Raw genomic sequence first — 19161 nt, 5'->3', positions numbered from 1 at the left:
AAATTATTAAAAATCTATGAGTTTATGAAATGAAAATTGATTAATTTTCAGGCTATGGTTATAATTTCTAGCTTTCATTGAAATTAATTTAAATATCCTAAATGTGAATTTGTAAGACATTTGAGAAAAATGAGATTTTTAAGTTATATATTTATGGAATTTATAAAATGTTTTCATCAAAATAGAGTTTAAAAGACAATAAATTGTTTTGTATGAAGTTTTAGTTAGATTTTAACAGCAATTCACTTTCAGAAATAATCATGGATGGCAAATACTGTTTCTCTCAATCCATTAAATCATTTATAAACATTTTGTAATTCAGACTACGTAATGTTAGTTAAAAAAAAATCATGAAGTAACTGTTTTCATGTGAACTTCAAATCCATGGAAACATAATACTGTTTTTGTCCCTATCCAGTAAAATGAATACAATCTACATATGAAAAAGTAGTTTGTGTAGGCCTCATCTGTGCACTCTGACCACTCAAATCATTAACTTTTTATCATTTTGAAACTTTTGCTTTCAAAACAGACTCCTTCAAAAACAAACACGCTTTTCTGACTCAAAAAAGCCAAGCCAAGAAAGTTGCCAATGTCATGAAAAAGGGACACGTCAAGTGCAAGCAACTAAATCAGCATAACTGATAATCTGGCAATACTTTGATCAGCTGGCAATATTTTGATCGTAGTCCTACATCAGAAGTTGGGATTGCTTTATAGAAGAATGCCGTGTCAGGTTAGCTGCTTTTCTTTTTAAAATCAGAACTCTTTTTCTGTTTCTTAGTTCTGAGTTAGGGTTCTCATTTAATTGGTACTAACAACTGTTCTGAGAAGTCATGGCTTTGTGATGTATTTCTGATCAATTTAGTCTCAGATGTAGCACTTTTTAGGTTGTCATTATAGACTTTATTGATATTGTAGTGCCCTATAAAATGCAGAGTTGCTAATGGCAGGTAAGTTTCATTAACAGATATTAGGGGAGTTTATAATTTTAAATTCACAGTGGATTATTTTTAATGAACAAATTATTTGGTGAATGAATTCTAAAATGCATCAATTCAATACCATCTAATCATAAGTTTAATAGTATCTTTGCAAGGGATTTTTTAAGCAAGTGCTTTATTACTAATTTTCAAAACGGAAACTTTGAGGTAGATATTCCAGAGCTCATGAGAAATACTGAAATTATAAAAGCCCTTAGGAACCATTTTGAACAATAAGAATAAGTTAAAAAAGTAATAACCACAACAAACAGTCTTCTTGGTGCTCTTAAAGCACAAATATCAACATATGTTAATTTTTAATGACTTAATTTTATTTCAGACTAAATTAGACTTACCTGTATTTTTGGTGACATTAAAACTTAATTTATTTATAACTATAGGCTCACCAATAGGCTTTCTTTGGAAGCCATGTAAAAATACCATTGGGGGTTGCTTGGCAGCACATGGCCCAGGTTTGCAATCCTTGTTGTATCATACTTTGCTTATCCATTTATCGGTCTGTGGACATTTGAGTTGTTTCCACATTTTGGCTATTGTGGATCATGTTGCTGTGAGTATGTGTGTACAAACACTAATACACATGTGCTTTCTAGACCCTGCTTTCAATTCTTTTGGTCATATACCCAGAAGTAGAGTTGCTGGATCATATTGTAATTCTATTTTTAATCTTTTTGAATATCTCTTGTATTGTTTTCTATAGCAGCTACACCATTTATATTCCCACCACTGGAAACTTATGTTACATTTAGAACACAAAGTTATGCATAGTTTAAAAAGTCAAATCGTTTTATAAAGCTAAAATGTAAAATAGTAGTACCCACTCCCCAGAGGTAATTACTCTGAAATCAGCAGTTTCCTCTGGCATTTCCCTCCATATTTCTTGATAACAAGCTATACTACTATTTTGAATTTTGGCTTTAGATATTATCTACTGACATTCTTCTATAAAAGTAAAATATTTGGCCGGGTGTGGTAGCTCACGCCTGTAATCCCAACACTTTGGGAGGCTGAGGCGGGTGGATCTCCTGAGGTCAGGAGTTCAAAACCAGCCTGGCCAACATGAAACCCTATCTCTACTAAAAATACAAAAATTAGCTGGGCACAGTGGTAGACACCTGTAATCCCAGCTACTTGGGAGACTGAGGCAGGAGAATCACTTGAACCCAGGAGGTGAAGGTTGCAGGGAACCAAGATCGCGCCATTGCACTCCAGCCTGGGTGACACAGTGACACTCCATCTTAAAAAAAAAAAAGTTAAATATTTACTTCTCCTGCTCCCACTGTTCTGTCCCACTATCCTCTCATTTCCTTATTTCCCATCCTCCTAATATATTATAATTTTGGATTAGCTTAAGATTACTGTTTTGCCTTATGGCTATTTACCCACATTTGAATTACATAGTATGCTACAATTTTTGGGTTTATTTTTTGGAGTTAATAATTGTGTTTATTCAATTTATTTAACTTTCAACATATGTAACAAATTCATCTCGAAACTTTCTGCCAGATGCACAAATGTCAAAGACTATAAATTCATTAGGTAATCCAACAATTTTATCTTTTTCTTGAAGATTTCCCCTCTTGAATGCCTGTCCTGTTTTAAGGCAGGCTGGTTGATTTATAGGGAGACTACCCTATAGGGTCTCTCTAGTCACCTTTCCTTTCTATTCACATTGTCCTTCTGTCTTTCTCCTGAATGGATCCAGTTTCTTCCTTTTACTTAGTTTATTCCATAATTTTGGTAGAACTCACTCTCCAGTAGCTTCCTATGATAATGTGATTTTAGCATGTGCTTTTAATTATTTGAGAAATTGCTTGTCTAACAATGTCTTTATTCCATTGCAGACTAGATTAATATTTTGCTGTGTATAGACTAGATTAATATTTTGCTGTGTATAGAATCCTAGGTTGGAAGTAATTTTTTTCTCAGAAATTTGAAGGTATTGCTCCACCACCAACTTCTAGGTTCTCTTATTGTTTTTGATAAGTCTAATGTTATTCTGATTCTTGATTTTTAAAATGTAATTTCTTTTTTTCCTTTCCTGTAGAAGCCTTTAGGATCTTCTCTTTATGGTCAGGGTTCTAACATTTCATGGCAGTATTTATTGGTACAAGTCTTTGTGCTTGTTTGTTTTGCTGCTGGGGGAATTTGATGGGCTTTCTAAATATGGAAATTTATGTCCTTCAGTTCTGATAATTATGATAAAACTTATTTTTGAATTTCTTTTTCCTATCTTATATTGTCTGTTCTTTCTTTCTCAAACTCCTATTTTAGGGATTTTGGACACCTTAAAGTGATCTTGTGTGGTGTGGAAGATTGATTCTAAAGATAGTGCTTGGCCAGGCAAGGTGGCTGATGCCTGTAATCCCAGCACTTTTTGAGGTGGAGGCAGGTGGATCACCTGAGGTCAGGAGATTGAGACCAGTCTGACCAACATGGTGAAACCCCATCTCTGCTAATAATACAAAAATTAGCTGGGCATGGTGGTGGGCACCTGTAATCCCAGCTACTCAGGAGGCTGAGGCAAGAGAATTGCTTGAATCCAGGAGGCAGAGATTGCAGTAGCCAAGATCACACCATTGCACTCCAACCTGGGTGATAGAGTGAGACTCCGTCTCAAAAATAAAAAATAATAAATAAATAAAGACAGTGCTCAGTGATACCTCCCAAACCTTATGTGCATGCTATTCCTCACATCAACAAATGAAGTCCATATTCCCTTTCCTTGAATCTGGGCTGATCTTGTGACTTGCTTTAATCAATAGAAAGTGGCAGAAGGTATATGGGATTTCAAGGCCAGGCCATAAGGGCGCTAGACACTTCTACTTCCTTCATTTTCTTATGTAAAGATACTTGGCACGGATTACCTCATAATGAAAGGTCATGTGGAAAGAGGCCTTAGAGGGTGAAAGGACATCTTGGACTATTGAGCCCTGGCCAAGTTACCAGGTGAGTGTAGCAAAGAGCAGAAGACATGCTAAACTGAACCCAGTCAACCCACAGAACATTGAGAAATAATAAATTGTCTTAATTCACTAAGTTTTGGGGTAGTTTGTTATAAAATATTAAATAACTGAAACACCCTCTAATTCTCTAGAATTTTTCTTTCCCATGTCCCATTTCTTTTTCTTTCTTTGAATTCATCCATTTATCCTTTCTAGGAAGGATTCCACTTTCTGGGTTTATTTCTCCTTGTTAACTTCTCTGTTATAGGTTACCATTGTCATGTTTTTAGTTCTTTTTTTTTTCCTTTTAAATTTTTAAATTGCTTTCTCTTCTTGTTTCATGGATACAAAAGTCTTTTTTTTTTTTTTTTTTTGAACTCTTTAAGGAATTTTTTAAGCCTTTTTCTTTTCCTGTAGAGATGGGATTTTGCTATGTTGCCTAGGCTGGCCTTGAACTCATGGCCTCAAGTGATCCTCCCACCTCAGCCTCCCAAAGTATTGGGATTACAGGCTTGAGCCACTGTGGCCAGCTAAGGAATTTAATTATGGTTAGAAAATTCATTTGAAATTTGTTTCTGTTTCTTCTGAAGTCCACTTTTTGTTTGCTTGTTTTGGTCTCTGTCTTTCCTATGGAGACATTCCTCAAGTGTTTAGTGGTCTTCCTCTCTTATTCACATTTAATTTTCAAGTAGCAAGAAATTGATGGGAAACCATATCCTGGATGGGCCTTATCAATTGCTGGACTTCACTGTATGATTATGAAACTGGGCTATTTCAGTGGGTACCATCAATTCTATCTGTAGGACTTTTCTTTTAGCCTCTTTAGGCTTCCTGGAAAGAAATCCTCCAGGGAATTAGAATCAGAGTAAAGAAAGGGGCGGGGGGACGGGGGGGCTATGATTGTTACCATTCAACATGTAGATTTTTCAGTATGGAACCTCTCACTATTTTGTGGTGTTGGCGTGTACTATTTCTGCTCCCACCTATGCCTAATATCCCAGAATTTGAAGTCTCTCTATAGAATAAGTGCTTAATCCTAATCAGCAGTCACCCTGCTACATGGGGTGGGGAACAGTTTCCAAGGCTCTAACTGCTTTTTATACAGATTTTCGATGAATTCTCTTGTTCTTAGTTCTATACTCCTTTCCCCCAAACCCACCTCCTGGTTCAGAAGTAAATGTTATCTCTAATTCTTGAACTATTTTAGGGTCTTGACGTGCTAATCAGCCTAATTTTGAAGATTTCATACTAGAGACATAGATCTCAACTTTCCCTAGTCTATTAAAGTAGTAAGCAGTCATTTATGTGCTTTCTGGCCTCCAAACTGCTACTGCTGGTCTCTTCCCCTGCTGTATTTGTCAGCTTATGACTTTCCTTTTTCATGGATTTACTGCCATTTTAGTTGTGCCAAAACAGCAATCTAGTGGTGTGACCTGGGAATTGTTTCTGGTGCTAGCCTCTAAAGTTGATCCCTGGCTTTCCTGGAGAATATTTTGTCCACTTATTATCTCTTAATAAATTTATTTTATGCTTAAACTTGTTGAGAGTTACTTTTATTATTTGCAATTAACAATCCTGATTAATATAGTACTAAATGATGATTACAGGTAAAAGTAGTGATACTGATGTCAACTACTATAGAGTAGGTAAACATTTCTAAGTTGGTTCATTAAACTTAAATAGTTTTAGCAAAAACAAACAAAAATCTTTGTTCAGCAGGGCATGGTGGCTCATGCTTGTAATCCCAGCACTTTGGGAAGAGAGCTTGAGACCAAGAGTTCAAGACCAGCTTGGTTAACATAGTGAGACCTCTCTACAAAAATTTAAAATATTAGCAAGGCATGGTGGTGCATGTCAGTAGTCCCAGCTATTTGGGAGGCTGAGGCAGGAATATTGCTTGCGCTCAGGAATTTGAGGTTGCAGTGAGCTATGATTGTGCCACAGGTCTCCAGCCTGGGTGACAGAGCAAGACCTTGCCAAAAAAAAAAAAAAAAAAAAAAATCTGTGGTCCAATACTTTTAGTAAATGTGCCTTCTATATTTCCATTTTATAGATTTATAATGCATATTAGCAAATTAACCCTACATTAGGGAAACTCATTTCAACTTTGCTTAACCCTTTCTTCCCAAACTTATTTATCAAGGAAAGGAAAACTTGTACATATTTTGCAGGAAATAGTTCAAAAATATTGGAATAGGTGAATATAAGCTGGAGAATTTAGAGCAGTTTAATGGGTCCTAAAATAGTGCTTCTAAACCATGTATGTTTGGTTTCTTTAAAATCAAGAAAAAACAATGAAAGTACAACATAAAATTTGTAGAGATGCAGCCATAGTAGAATTTAGAAATGTATGGCCTGAACTGTGTTCATTTAGTATGTATGTATGTATGTGTGTGTGTCTATCAATCAATCTATCTATCTATCAATCATCTATCGTCTGTCTATATCTGGATGTGGACGTATACCTATATCTCTCTCTCTATATATATGTATTAAAATAAATGAGCAAGTATTCAGTTAAAGAAACTAAAAAGAGAACTAGTAAACCCAAATACAGATTTAAGAATAAAGGAAAATACCAACAAACATTCATGACTAAAGTACATTTCTACATCAGTCACAAGCATAGGTTAACTATGAATGTGAAAATTATGCAAAAAATAATGAAAGCATTCTGTGAAATCAAAAATTTACAGTAAAATGTATTTATTTTTATTTGTAATTTTGTGTTACAAATTGTTTATATCAGTAAAATTTATAATAAACTTATATGTACACATGCACTTTTTCAGAGAGCCACTTATTACCACTGCACGGACTATGTGGCAAACACGTGGTATTACCTTTCTAAAATCTGAAAATATTTGAATTCCACAACCCAATTGCCCTATGGGTTTTAGAAAAGCAATTGTGAACCTATTCATTTTAGCATAACATAGTTTTCTAATCTGACAAAAAATATGTGAAAAAAATAGTATTTCTGCTGGGTTGAGTGGCCTAATCTGAATGATTCCGTTTCCCAATTTGACAAAATTTAAGATTATCTATATTTGTTTTAAATGTTATAAAGCTCAAGCCGCAGAAGTTTTCAGGAAATAATTTTACTTGCCCTTGATGTTACCTTTTTTCTGGAACCATCTTTCCAATTTGCTTGAGATTTTAAACTTAATTGGTTGACATTATATTTAAACAACTGCCAAGTCAACATGGGTCATTACCAGAAAATAACACCATTTCTTGTAAATTCCACATATGTGTAGGATTCTTCTCTATTAAAGTAATGTAATTTAATCCTAACAGATCATTACAGCTTATTTTTTCACAGTATTCTGTATATTTTCCAGAAAAAGAGTCATCAGTTCAAGAGATACCCCCTTTTCCCTTAAATGTTGTTGCCTACTATGAAGAAACACAGAACATCTTTCTCTTGAGAACAGTTGAATATAACAATATTTTACTGGCAGCACAAAGAAGAAAAATATTAGTTTAAATCAGGTCAAGGGCATAAAATTTATTTGGCTGGCCAAAAGCAGTACCAAGATAAAATTTTAGCGAGAAAACAATCAAAGCTAAAATATCCTTTGAAATATAAAGGTCATTCTTGTCAAAGAAAAAAAATATAGGAGCTTTATAACTTTGAAAACGGTTACACATATATTATTGGATTTTATTTTCCCAAGACCTCAGAAAGGTGACAGTGCCAAGTGAATGGTCTAGAAGTAACGTTTTGTCCATGAACTCAATTGGTCAAACTTAAGACCTCCTGTCCTGCTAATCATACTTGTAAGAGAATAATGCACAAGATAGGATGTAAGTTTATCGATCTGGCACGGTGGCTCACGCCTGTAATCCCAGCACTTTGGGAGACTGAGGCAAGCGGATCACCTGAGGTCAGGAGTTCAAGACCAGCATGGCCAATATGGGAAAACCCTGTCTCTACTAAAAATACAAAAATTAGCTGGGCGTGGTGGTGCACACCTGTAGTCCCAGCTACTTGGGAGGCTGAGGCAGGAGAACCGCTTGAACCCGGGAGGTGGAGGTTGCAGTGAGCTGAGATAGCACCATTGCACACCAGCCTGGGCAACAAGAGCTAAACTCTGTCTCAAGGAAAAAAAAAAAAAAGAGTGTAAATTTATTGATTTACAATGGTTGCTCTATTTTTCCAGTGACCAGAGATTTGGTCTTCTCCTTCCAATATTCTTCAATTCTTCTATGACGGTATTTAGGAAATGGAATGAACAGTTAGTAATTTATCTGATGAATATGAAGATAAACCAAAAAGAGAAAAATAATTTTAAGGGACATTTCACTCACAATGATTGGTATCTGCCTCACAATAAAGAATGCCTCTTTAATGAACAGAATATTCTTACCTGTTTGATTCAAGGTCATTCTTCTCTGGACAGCATTGAACATACACTGCTAAATTTTGATCTTTGGGCATCAGTTCACTGCACTTAAAGATCACACACTTTGGGTGAACAAGTTTCTTTTTCATATTTGTTACAAAACAAAAAATTTATAGCCTTGGTCTTTATTAAGCTTATGGAGACCTCAGATAAGTAATTCAACTTATTACAATATTGTGTGATAAATATTATAATCAGGACCAGACAGAAACATAGCATGGCCTGAGAAAGCTAATTAGGTATTTGGTTTCTGATATGGTTTGGCTGTGTTCCCACCCAAATCTCATCTTGAACTGTAGCTCACATAATTCCCACATGTTGTAGGAGGGACCTGGTGGGAGATAATTGAATCATGGGGGTGGTTTTCCCCATACTGTTCGCATGATAGTAATAAGTCTCACGAGATCTGATGGTTTTATAAGGGGAAACCCATTTTGCTTGGTCCTCATTCTCTCATCTGCTGTCATGTAAGACATACCTTTCACCTTCTGCCAGAATTATGAGGCCTCCCAAGCCACATGGAACTGTGAGTCCATTAAACCTCATTTTCCTTAAAACTTACCCAGTCTTGGGTATGTCTTTATCAGCAGCGTGAAAATGGACTAATACAGTTCCCCTTCAAACAGATGTTTTTAAAGTATTTGTTCCACTTTTCTTTGGGGAAAGATCACAGTTTTGCACAGACTACTGCACCACAAGCACGGTGCAGTGAAGGATGAGGAAGGATGTCTGTTAGCAGAGTATTGTTCTAAGCAGTTCAGCTCTGACTTCAAACTTGCACACCTACCTAGCAGAACAAAAACAGAAACTAACCAAACTTACCCTCTTTGAAAGGTATTTTAAAAGTGATTTATTACTATTCAAGCATATTCCTGGGTCAGTTTAGCCTTCTCATTCCTAGAAGCTCATCAAAGTAATCTCCCAGCCACAGAGTATTGATCTGCAACATTCCTAACGATGTGCACATTTTCTTGAGGATTGGAGCCCTGGACAATTGCCTGCTGGTCCTTTCCTAATCCCCTTCAGGCTATGATGGTGTTTTACACCTGAGGCTATGGGAGGGGAGCCAAGAAGAGAAACATCAAAATCACACTGCGAGATTAAATAAGGCAGGCATTCTGAGGAAACAATCCCATGCAAGCCAAAATTTAAAGCCAAGTGACAGTTACACAGGCAAATTGGTGGCTGGAGGAGACAGCATGGCATGGAGTATGTGCTGTTCACTTTCCCTGGAACAAAGAGTGCCTGTATGGAGTTGTGAAGGTGAAGCTAGAAAATCAAGCAGGATCCATGAGTGTACACTTTTCTGAAAGCTGTGAGGTATCACTGAAGGATTTTAAGTAGAACACCATAATCCTGTTTATTTTAGAAAGATCATTTTGGCAACTTAGTAGTGATGGAGAAATTAGACTCATGGGCCTGAGACCAATTAGGAGGACATAGCATGGACTTAAGAGGTGGAACCAGAAAGTCGTTGTCAGTTTCAAGAAATATTTAAAACGTAGCTTTATAGGATTTGGTGACAGATGAGAAAGTCATGCAGAGAAATTCTGGCTTGGAAAATGAAGAACAGAGTAGGGAGGAGATGTTCACTGTTTTGCATGTCTAGCTCATCAAACATTTAATTTTCACTTTTATTTCCCATCGCATCTTAAAATAAATGATTTCCAAACCCTCTTCCAGGAAGAGAAAGTAAAATGACTCAATTACTAATGAAAGCATCTGGAAATTTGGAGAACTTTTACCTCCAAACAAATGAATTTCTATTTCTGCCCCTAACTAACTTCTAAAGTTGTTTTGCTCTTCTTTCCTTTTGTCTTTCCTTATCATTTCCTCAAAATGACCTCCTAGATGACCTCCTAGATCCTGCTTGTTTACTTTAAACATTTTCAAGTTGGAATTCAGGATTGACTTCACTTCATTGTTCCCTGAGCAGCTGCCATCCCTGTTCATTTCAGCTTTAGCATTTATATGCCGTTTATGACTCCCCTCTGGTTAACTTGCTAGGATCCTGAATTTCTTTCTCATCATTATCATTTTCACAGTTTAATCATAAATTTCTTTAAAAGGGTAAATTCTCAGTTAATTGACTTCTTGTTATGCTTCATTCTGGTAACTAGCAGTAAAATAGATCCCGCAATAAACCACTGAATTTTAAGTTTCTTGGGCAGCCTTAATGGAACATTTTAATTTGCAGTCGCTTTCTAAATTACATACTATAATATGATACTTCCAGTTCTCTCTAGGTACCATTTTTCTTCAATATCTACTCTCAATTGTTTTGTGAATTGTTTTGTTTATTATAAGATAGGGTATCATAGGAAACGATGGTTTCCTTTTAAAAGGAACTGTTGTTTGGCTCTTTTGGTAATCAAGAAAAGTGACCGAAGTCTGAGAACTGTCTGAAAGATTTCCATGAAATTTACACTTTAAGTAGACATGAAACTGTGTTATGTCCTCACTTTCCTACCTGTGTTACAGGGCTGAGTGTGCCTGTATGTTCTATCTCCACTTATGATAATACGTGAACTAAGCATTAGACATTTGTTTTACTTTTAGGAGGCTTAGGCTTACAATTTAACTTCATTATAGTGACAGCGAGCATCCTTCCTGTCTATACAGACATCTGTTTCTAACTCTATAAAATTGATATATGCCCTTTATGAGGATCTAATAAAATAAAGTGTGTAAGGAGAGTTTTAAAGGATACATCATATTATTCTTATGAGTGCTGTTGCTATTACTGTCAAATTTGGAGAGAACTCGTCTTAGGAAATCTGTGATCTCTTTAATAATGGCAGCTTCCTTTTCTGGCAATGATTTTAATGTAACCAGGAAAAATCCCTACAACCCTGTTCTAGGTTGATGTCTGAAATGAACGCTGGTTATCAGCACCTGAACAGAATGGGAGAATATGATTTTAAATGCATACTATGTTTTTACATGAATGGTAAAAGGTATCTGTTTCTCATAATGTTAACTACGTGAAATAACCTAAAGTTGCTTATTTAGGACTTGGAATGAGAAACATTCAATAGTTGTCAAAGGTTGTGTGAGTTATTTAAATAAAAATGTGTACAGTGAGAATTACTGAGATCACCTTGATAATTTGTTGCATAGTGGATATCTCTATATTGAACTCAAAATTTTTACTGCCATGAATTATTAGAATCATTTTAGCAGAACATTGTTTTAAATTATTTGCCCAGTTACTGTGGATTTTCAAATATACCTTTGTAAAATGAATTTAGTCTACATTACAATTTTAAGTGTCAGAATCACAAAGCTTTAAACATTTTTTTCTTATAATAGGATCTTGGTGACTGATATCCACTTAGAAATCAAATTTATTAAGCTTCGTTTGAATACCTCAATTCAGTCTTTTCAGTAGGGACAGTTTTGCTGTTGTACTGTCATTCAAAATGATTGCTAGGCCAGGCACGGTGGCTCATACCTGTAATTACAGCAGCTTGGGAGACTGAGGCAGGAGGATCGCTTGAGCCCAGGAGTTTGAGAGCAGCCTGGGCAACATAGCAATACCCCATCTCTACAAAAAATACAAAAATTAGCAGGGCGTGGTGGTGCATGCCTGTACTCCTAGCTACTCTGGAGACTGAGGAGAGAGAATCACTTGAGCCTGAGAGGTGGAGGTTGCAGTGAGCAGAGATCATGCCACTGCATTCCAACCTGGGGGACAGAGTGAGACCCTGTTTCAAAAAAAACGAAGGTCACTAAGTGGTCATTGCTTATTCTGACATTGCTTATTATCTAGCTATGTGCAGTGCATACCTTGTTGTTAAGGTTTTTAACTGAAAGTGTTATTTCAGTCATCTACTGCTGCATAACTGTCACAAAACAGTGGCTTAAAGCAACCACCATTTGTTGATGACCCTGTGGATCAGGAATCTAGGCAGAACTCAGTGTAGAAGGCTTATCTTTGTTCCACATGGTTTCAGCCAGGAAAGCTCAACTGGAGCTGGAGGATCCAAAATAGCATGGGTGCAGCACACCAACATGGCACATGTATACATATGTAACAAACCTGCACGTTGTGCACATGTACCCTAGAACTTAAAGTAAAAAAAAAAAACAAATAGCTTCACTCTGGAGTCTGGGCCTTGGTGCTGGCTGCTGGCCGTGGCACGTACTCTGTTCTTCTCTGCGTGTCCTCTCTCTTTTATGGTCTCCCATCCTCAGGGGTCTCTCTCCTCACTTGGCTTCTCTTTCCAGTAGAGTAGCTTTTACATAATTGCTGGGTCGCAAAAGCAGAAGCAGAAGCTACAAGGCTGCTTAAGGTATAGGCTCAAAAATCCCAGAACATCATTTCTGCTGGATTCTAGTGATCAAAGCAAGCTGCAAGGCCAGCTAGATTCAAGGTGTGGGGAAACAGATTTCACTCCTTGATAGAAGGAGTGGTGAAGTCACATGACAAAGGTATGTGGACTAGGGAGGCACGATTCATTGATGCCACTTTAAACACTCTACCACAGGTATATTAAATGGGCTTTTTTTTTTTTTTTTTTTTGAGACCGAGTCTCGCTCTGTCTCCCAGGCTGGAGTGCAGTGGCGTGATCTCAGCTCTCTGCAAGTTCCACCTCCCCGGTTCATGCCATTCTCCTGCTTCAGCCTCCCTAGTAGCAGGGACTACAGGCGCCCACCACCACGCCCGGCCAAGTTTTTTTGTATTTTTATTTATTTTTTTTTTTTTTGAGACAGAATCTCGCTCTGTCGCCCAGGCTGGAGTGCAGTGGCGCGATCTCGGCTCACTGCAAGCTCCGCCTCCCGGGTTCACGCCATTCTCCTGCCTCAGCCTCTCCGAGTAGCTGGGACTACAGGCGCCCACCACCACGCCCGGCTAATTTGTTTTGTATTTTTAGTAGAGACGGGGTTTCACCGTGGTCTTGATCTCCTGACCTCGTGATCCACCCGCCTCAGCCTCCCAAAGTGCTGGGATTACAGGCGTGAGCCACCGCGCCTGGCCCTAAATGGACTTTTCAAGAGGAACTCACTTCAATCAAGAAGACATGGCTTTTTGGTCACGATTTGAGAATTTTAACACTAAGATGAAATAATGTTGAAAAGAATACTAATTTCTGAACCTAAAAGTAGTTTGACCATTTGGTTTTCCTACTTAGACCAAGTTGGGCTATTGTCTTTCTTATCTTAATGAGAACTTGCTGTGTAAATTCAGAAACATACATAAGTGCATCCTTTTAATAGTCTGCTGTTAACACTTAACAAGATTGTGGACATCTTTATATGTCAATAAATATATGAGTAAGATTTGTAATGACTGCCTAGTATTTATATAGCTACACAATAATATATTGAACCCTCCCTCCAAAAAAATGTTTATTGTTTACAGTTTTTGCTGTTTTAGACAATACTGTAAATAGCATCCTATGTGTACATTTTAGTCACTTTTTTTTTTTTCATTTATTCACGGCCAATTCCTAGAAGTGGAATTCTAAGATAAACGGTGTGAATATTTAAAATTTTTCACGCTGCCCTTCTGAAAATAATTTGTTCCACTGTCTTCTGGTTTCTGTGATTTGGATGAGAAACTGAAGTGATTCAGATCATTGTTTCCTTGTATGTCCTGTGTCTTTTTTTCGTAGCTGTTTTCAAGGGCTGTTTTCTGTGCCTTCTTTTCAGCAGTTAAATTTTCATATGCCTAGCCATGCCTTTCTTTGAATTTATCCTGTTTGGAGTTTGCTAAGCTTCTTGAATCTATACATTTATGTCTTTCACCAAATATTGGAAAGCTTTTGGCCAATATGTCTTCAAATATTTTTTTCTGTCTCAATCTCTTTCTCTTATCTTTCTAGAATTCTAGTTACATATATGCTAGATGTTTTCATGTTGTCAAACAGGTCCTGAGGCTTTGTTATTTTTTTCTCTGTTATTTTGTTTTACAGTCTTTTTCTCTGTGTTATTCACATTAGATAATTTTGATGGATCTATTATCAAGTTTACTGACTTATTCCTCTGTCATCCCCATTCTTACGAGCTCACCCAGTGATTTTCTTATATCAGTTATTACCTTTTTCAGTTCTAAATCTCCCATTTGGTTCTTTTCATTGTTTTTATTTGTCTGCTGAGATTTTCCATTTTTTGAGGGACAGTCTGTAAGATAACTGGCTTGTATTGTTAAAAAATGCCAAGGTCATGAAAGACACAAAAGACTACAGAACTATTTCAGATTAAAGGAAACGAAAAATGCATGACAAACTAAATGAAACTTGTGATCCCGAATTGAACCCTGGACCAGACATTAGTTTTCTTTTGATAAAAAGAAAATTAGTAAGTTGATTGACAAAATTGAATGTCTGTAGTTTAGATAGGAGTATTATATCAAGGTTAATTTTTCTAAGTTTGATAACTGTGATACAGTTATGTAAGAGAAAGCCCTGGTTATTAGGAAACACACTGAAATTTTTGAAAGTAAAGAGGCATCGTATCTGCAACTTACTCTGAAATGTTTCTGAAAAAAGTTATTTTATGTACATTTATAGAGAGAAAGAGAGAAAGATTAAAGCTAGATGAACAGCATATAGAAATTTTCTGTACTATCTTTGGAAAGATTTTTTTTTGAGTCAGAGTCTCAAAAAAAAAAAAAATCTTTTGAAAGATAGTATGTCGCCCAGGCTGGAGTACGATGGCACGATCTCGGTGTCAGCTCACTGCAACCTCCGCCTCCCGGGTTCAAGCAATTCTCCTGCCTCAGCCTCCCACGTAGCTGAGATTACAGGCACCCACCACCACACCCAGCTAAATTTTGTATTTTTAGTAGAGACGGGGTTTCACCATGTTGGCCAGGCTGGTCTCAAACTCCTGACCTCAGGTGATCCACCCACCTTGACCTCCCAAACTGCTGAGATTACAGATGTGAGCCACCATGTCTGGCCCTGAAAAAGTTTTTAAGTCAGAAATTAGTTCAAAATATAAAGTTAAAAAAATCCTCAAGATCATGAAAATTAAGAAATGACCTGAAAACTGTACAAGATGGAAGAGCACCTGGGCCAGGTGTGGTGGCTCATGCCCATAATCCCAGCATTTTGGGAAGCTGGGGTGGGAGGATTGCTTGAGCCCAGGAGTTCAAGGCTGCAGTGACTTATGAGCACACTACTCTAGTGTGGGTGACAGAGTGAGACTGTCTCAAAAAAAAAAATTAAAAAATTAAAAATGAAAAGGTGGAAGAAATGTAAATGCAGTGCATGATCTGAACTTAATCCTAAACCTATTTGGGACAATATTAGGACAATCAGCAAAATTTGAGAGAAATATTTGGATTAGGTGGTAATAATAGATCACTGTTAATTTACTGATTTTGAAGATTATGTTACTGTTATATGTGAGAGCGGCATTATGTTTCAGAAATAAACACTGAAGTATTAAGGGAGAACAAGGCACCAAAATTAGGTTTGAAAATTTGAGGTGAAATATCGAGAAAAGGAATATAATTCCACCACATTAATGTAATTGCCATTACCATCTTTTCTCCCCTTTCTACACAGAATAAAAGGAAGTGCTTTTAGTTTTAGTTAACAATAAAACTACCCTGAAAGTTTTCTACTCTGGGATTTCTCAAAGCCACTGAAATAAAATTATAAGATGTAGTAGAATAAATTTAAAATATTGTTAGTTATGCATGTTTTTATATCAATAGAATTGTGTGAAAGTTTTTTATGTTCTAATTATAATTAATTTTTAATTGTTCAATCTCTAATTAAAAATTAGTCATCATTTATACCTTTTCCCATCCTTGTTCCTGTGTATATAACATCTTTCCCCCAGTATATAATATCTTTTTATATTGGCTGCTTTCAAGAGTCTCTCTTTGTCTTTGCTTTTTAGAAGTGTGGCCATAATATGCCTATGAATTTTTTTTTAAAATGTATCCTGATTTGGGTTAGCTGAGCTTCCTGGATCTACAGGCTAATGTTTTGGATCAAATTTGGAGGTTTTTCAGACACTATTTTTTCAAATAGTTTTTCTTTTCGATTCTCTTCTGTTCTATTGGGACTTCAGTTACATGTGCATCAGACCACTTGGCATTGTTCTAAGGTCCTCAAGGCTCTGTTCTTTTTCTCCAGTCTTTTTTCCTTTGAGCTTCAATTTAGATTACTTTCATTGACTAGTCTTTAGTAAAGTGATTCTTTCTTCTGTTGTGTCCAATCTGTTATTAATCACATCTGATGAAATTTTAATTTCAGATATTCTTTTTTTTTCTTTTTTAGTTCTAGGATTTCTGTTTGATTTTTTTTATACTTCCCACATTCCTTGAATATCCATACCCATTGCAGCCCCATTTCCCTGTAGATTTAAAAACATATTTATTCAGTTATTTTAAGGTCTTGGTCTACTAATTTCAATGTCTGGGTCATCTGTAAGACTGTTTCTATTGATTGATTATTCTCTTAACTGTGGGTCACATTCTTCTGTTTCTTTCCAGACCTACTAAGTTTTTATTGTATAGCTCACATCATGGATAAATCATTGTAAAGATTCTGAATTCTATTATCTTCTCTAAAAGAATGTTAAGTTCCATTCTAGCAGGCTGTTAAATTTATTGCATATAACTTTGAATTTGTGAATGTTTGGTTTTAGGCTTTATTAGGGTAGGTATATTTCAGTTTTTCTCTGAGTTCTAAGGCAAATATTTTAGAACTGGGATGTAGATTTTAGTCCTAAAGCATGACTCTTCTTAGGGTAGGTGTTTGTTTGTTTGTTTGCTTGTTTGTTTTTTCTTAGAGATAGCGTTTCACTCAGTCACCCAGGCTGGAGTGCAATGGCACAGTCTTAGCTCACTGCAACCTCAACCTCCTGAGTTCAAGTGATCCTCCTGCCTCAGCCTCCCAAGCAGCTGGGACTACAGGCACATGTCACCATGCCTGGCCAATTTTTTCATTTTTTGTAGAGACATAGTCTCACTATGTTGCCCAGGCTGGTCTTGAATTCCTGGCCTCAAGCAATCCTTCTGCCTTGGCCTCCCAAAGTGCTGGGATTACAGGCATGAGCCACCATGCTCTGTTGGGTCAGGTCTTAAACTCCCTTTGTCTTTCTTGCAGTATGCAGATGCTAAAAGCTCTGCTCAGTTCGTTCTTTCCAGTTTCTAGTTATTGTTTTCCCTTGAGTATCCTTGGAGTCTTGCCTTGTACATGCTCCATGCAAGAATCAGCCAAGTATTTAAAGGTAATTTATGCCCAGATTTTTGGGGCTCATCTCTACTGTGGATTTCTCCCTTTATAGAATTTCTCTCCTCAATTTCTGACCACTTTGGCAGCTCCTGACTCCCTCTCTGATGCCTCAGGCCAGCAAAGTAGCTGCTTTTCACTTAAACTTTATCCATTTATGCCTTACCATCTGAGGAATGCTCTCAGGGAAAAGATGAATACATATGGACCTCATCCAATGTAGTTGCCCTGTTTCAAGGGTTGAAATCCTTTTCATTTTTGCTGACTTTAATTGACGGTCCGTTACCTTTAAGAGGCTGTTTGATTTATTTTTATTTTGTCTAGAGTTCATAATTTATATTTTTAAATGGGTTAGTCTGATAAAAGTTGCTTTACCTTATCTGAGGCTGGTAGAATGGGCAAGATGAGACCAGAACCAGTTAATTTCTTCCAGTGTGTTCTTATTATATGACCCATCCTGCCCTATGCTTTTCTTTTGAGGGTCAGATTTCTATTTCTTGCCAAGTTATGAAAAAGTAAGAGGATAATATGATATTAACATAATGATTTTTGAAATATAAGCTGTAGTAGTGGAAAAATAATAAGTTTCTTTCTATAAAAAAGAAGAATTCTCCAAGAAATGAAACAGCTTCAAATATACATGAAATATATTAGCATAAAAATATAAACATCTAAGTTTTAGTCACATAAGATCTGCAGGCTAACCATCCCCTGAAAAGTAGTTCTCTGTATTTCAGAAGCTATTTTCTGACTTTTAAATTTGAAACTGAGACATTGATGACTAATAAATAAGAGACAAAAGAATCCTACTTCTCTTCTCCTTATAATAAGATAATATAAAAAAGTTAAAAGCCATGAAAAGTTATAGCGAGATTTTAATATTTTATGAAACAAAATTATAAACTTGTTTATAAAACAAAAAACTGTTCAAGCATCCTGAAATGCAAGCTTATGGTGACACTTAAGGGCAGAACCAGTTGTCCTATCAAGTTGAAGTAACTGTGTGCAGCAATTCTACCAAAGGTGTCTTCAGAGCAAAAATGAAAGGATATATATAGAGATATAGATACAGACATAAACATGACTGATAGAATTCTGATCAATGAACCTGATTTCATAATTCAAATATAATTTCCAGAAATTATTTAAGTCATTCTTTGGTTTAACATTGATTAAAATCATTTTGATTAAAATCAAAATGTTCTCATTATCCTTTTTGTCAATGGTAACAGGACTGAAAGAAAAACAAAACTGCAAGAGGATATATAGAGCAAATCTTAGCAAATGCTATGAGAGGTTTATTAAGTATTATAACTCAGTCTGGCTATTTTCTTCACTGAGGAGATGGAATATCTCCTGGTGGAACAATCAGAATGATGCTAGAAATTCTGTCTTTGCAAGGCCAAAATGAGCTATTAAATGCTACATTCTATGAAGTTCAGAATTAATCTCACTGGTTAAGAAAAGTTCACAACCAATAGTACCTTCAGCCTTTTGATGAACACATTATGTCAATCATTAGAACTATTGCCTTCATTTTCTCGTGTGGGTGGTAAGCCCTAATTCCATAGTTTAATTTTTTTCTTGCATCTGATAATCTCTACAA

The sequence above is a fragment of the Nomascus leucogenys genome, chromosome 18, assembly GCF_006542625.1.
Source record: "Nomascus leucogenys isolate Asia chromosome 18, Asia_NLE_v1, whole genome shotgun sequence".
Taxonomy (NCBI): Eukaryota; Metazoa; Chordata; class Mammalia; order Primates; family Hylobatidae; genus Nomascus; species Nomascus leucogenys.
The sequence above is the reverse complement of the archived record's forward strand: the minus strand, read 5'-3'. Positions refer to the sequence as shown.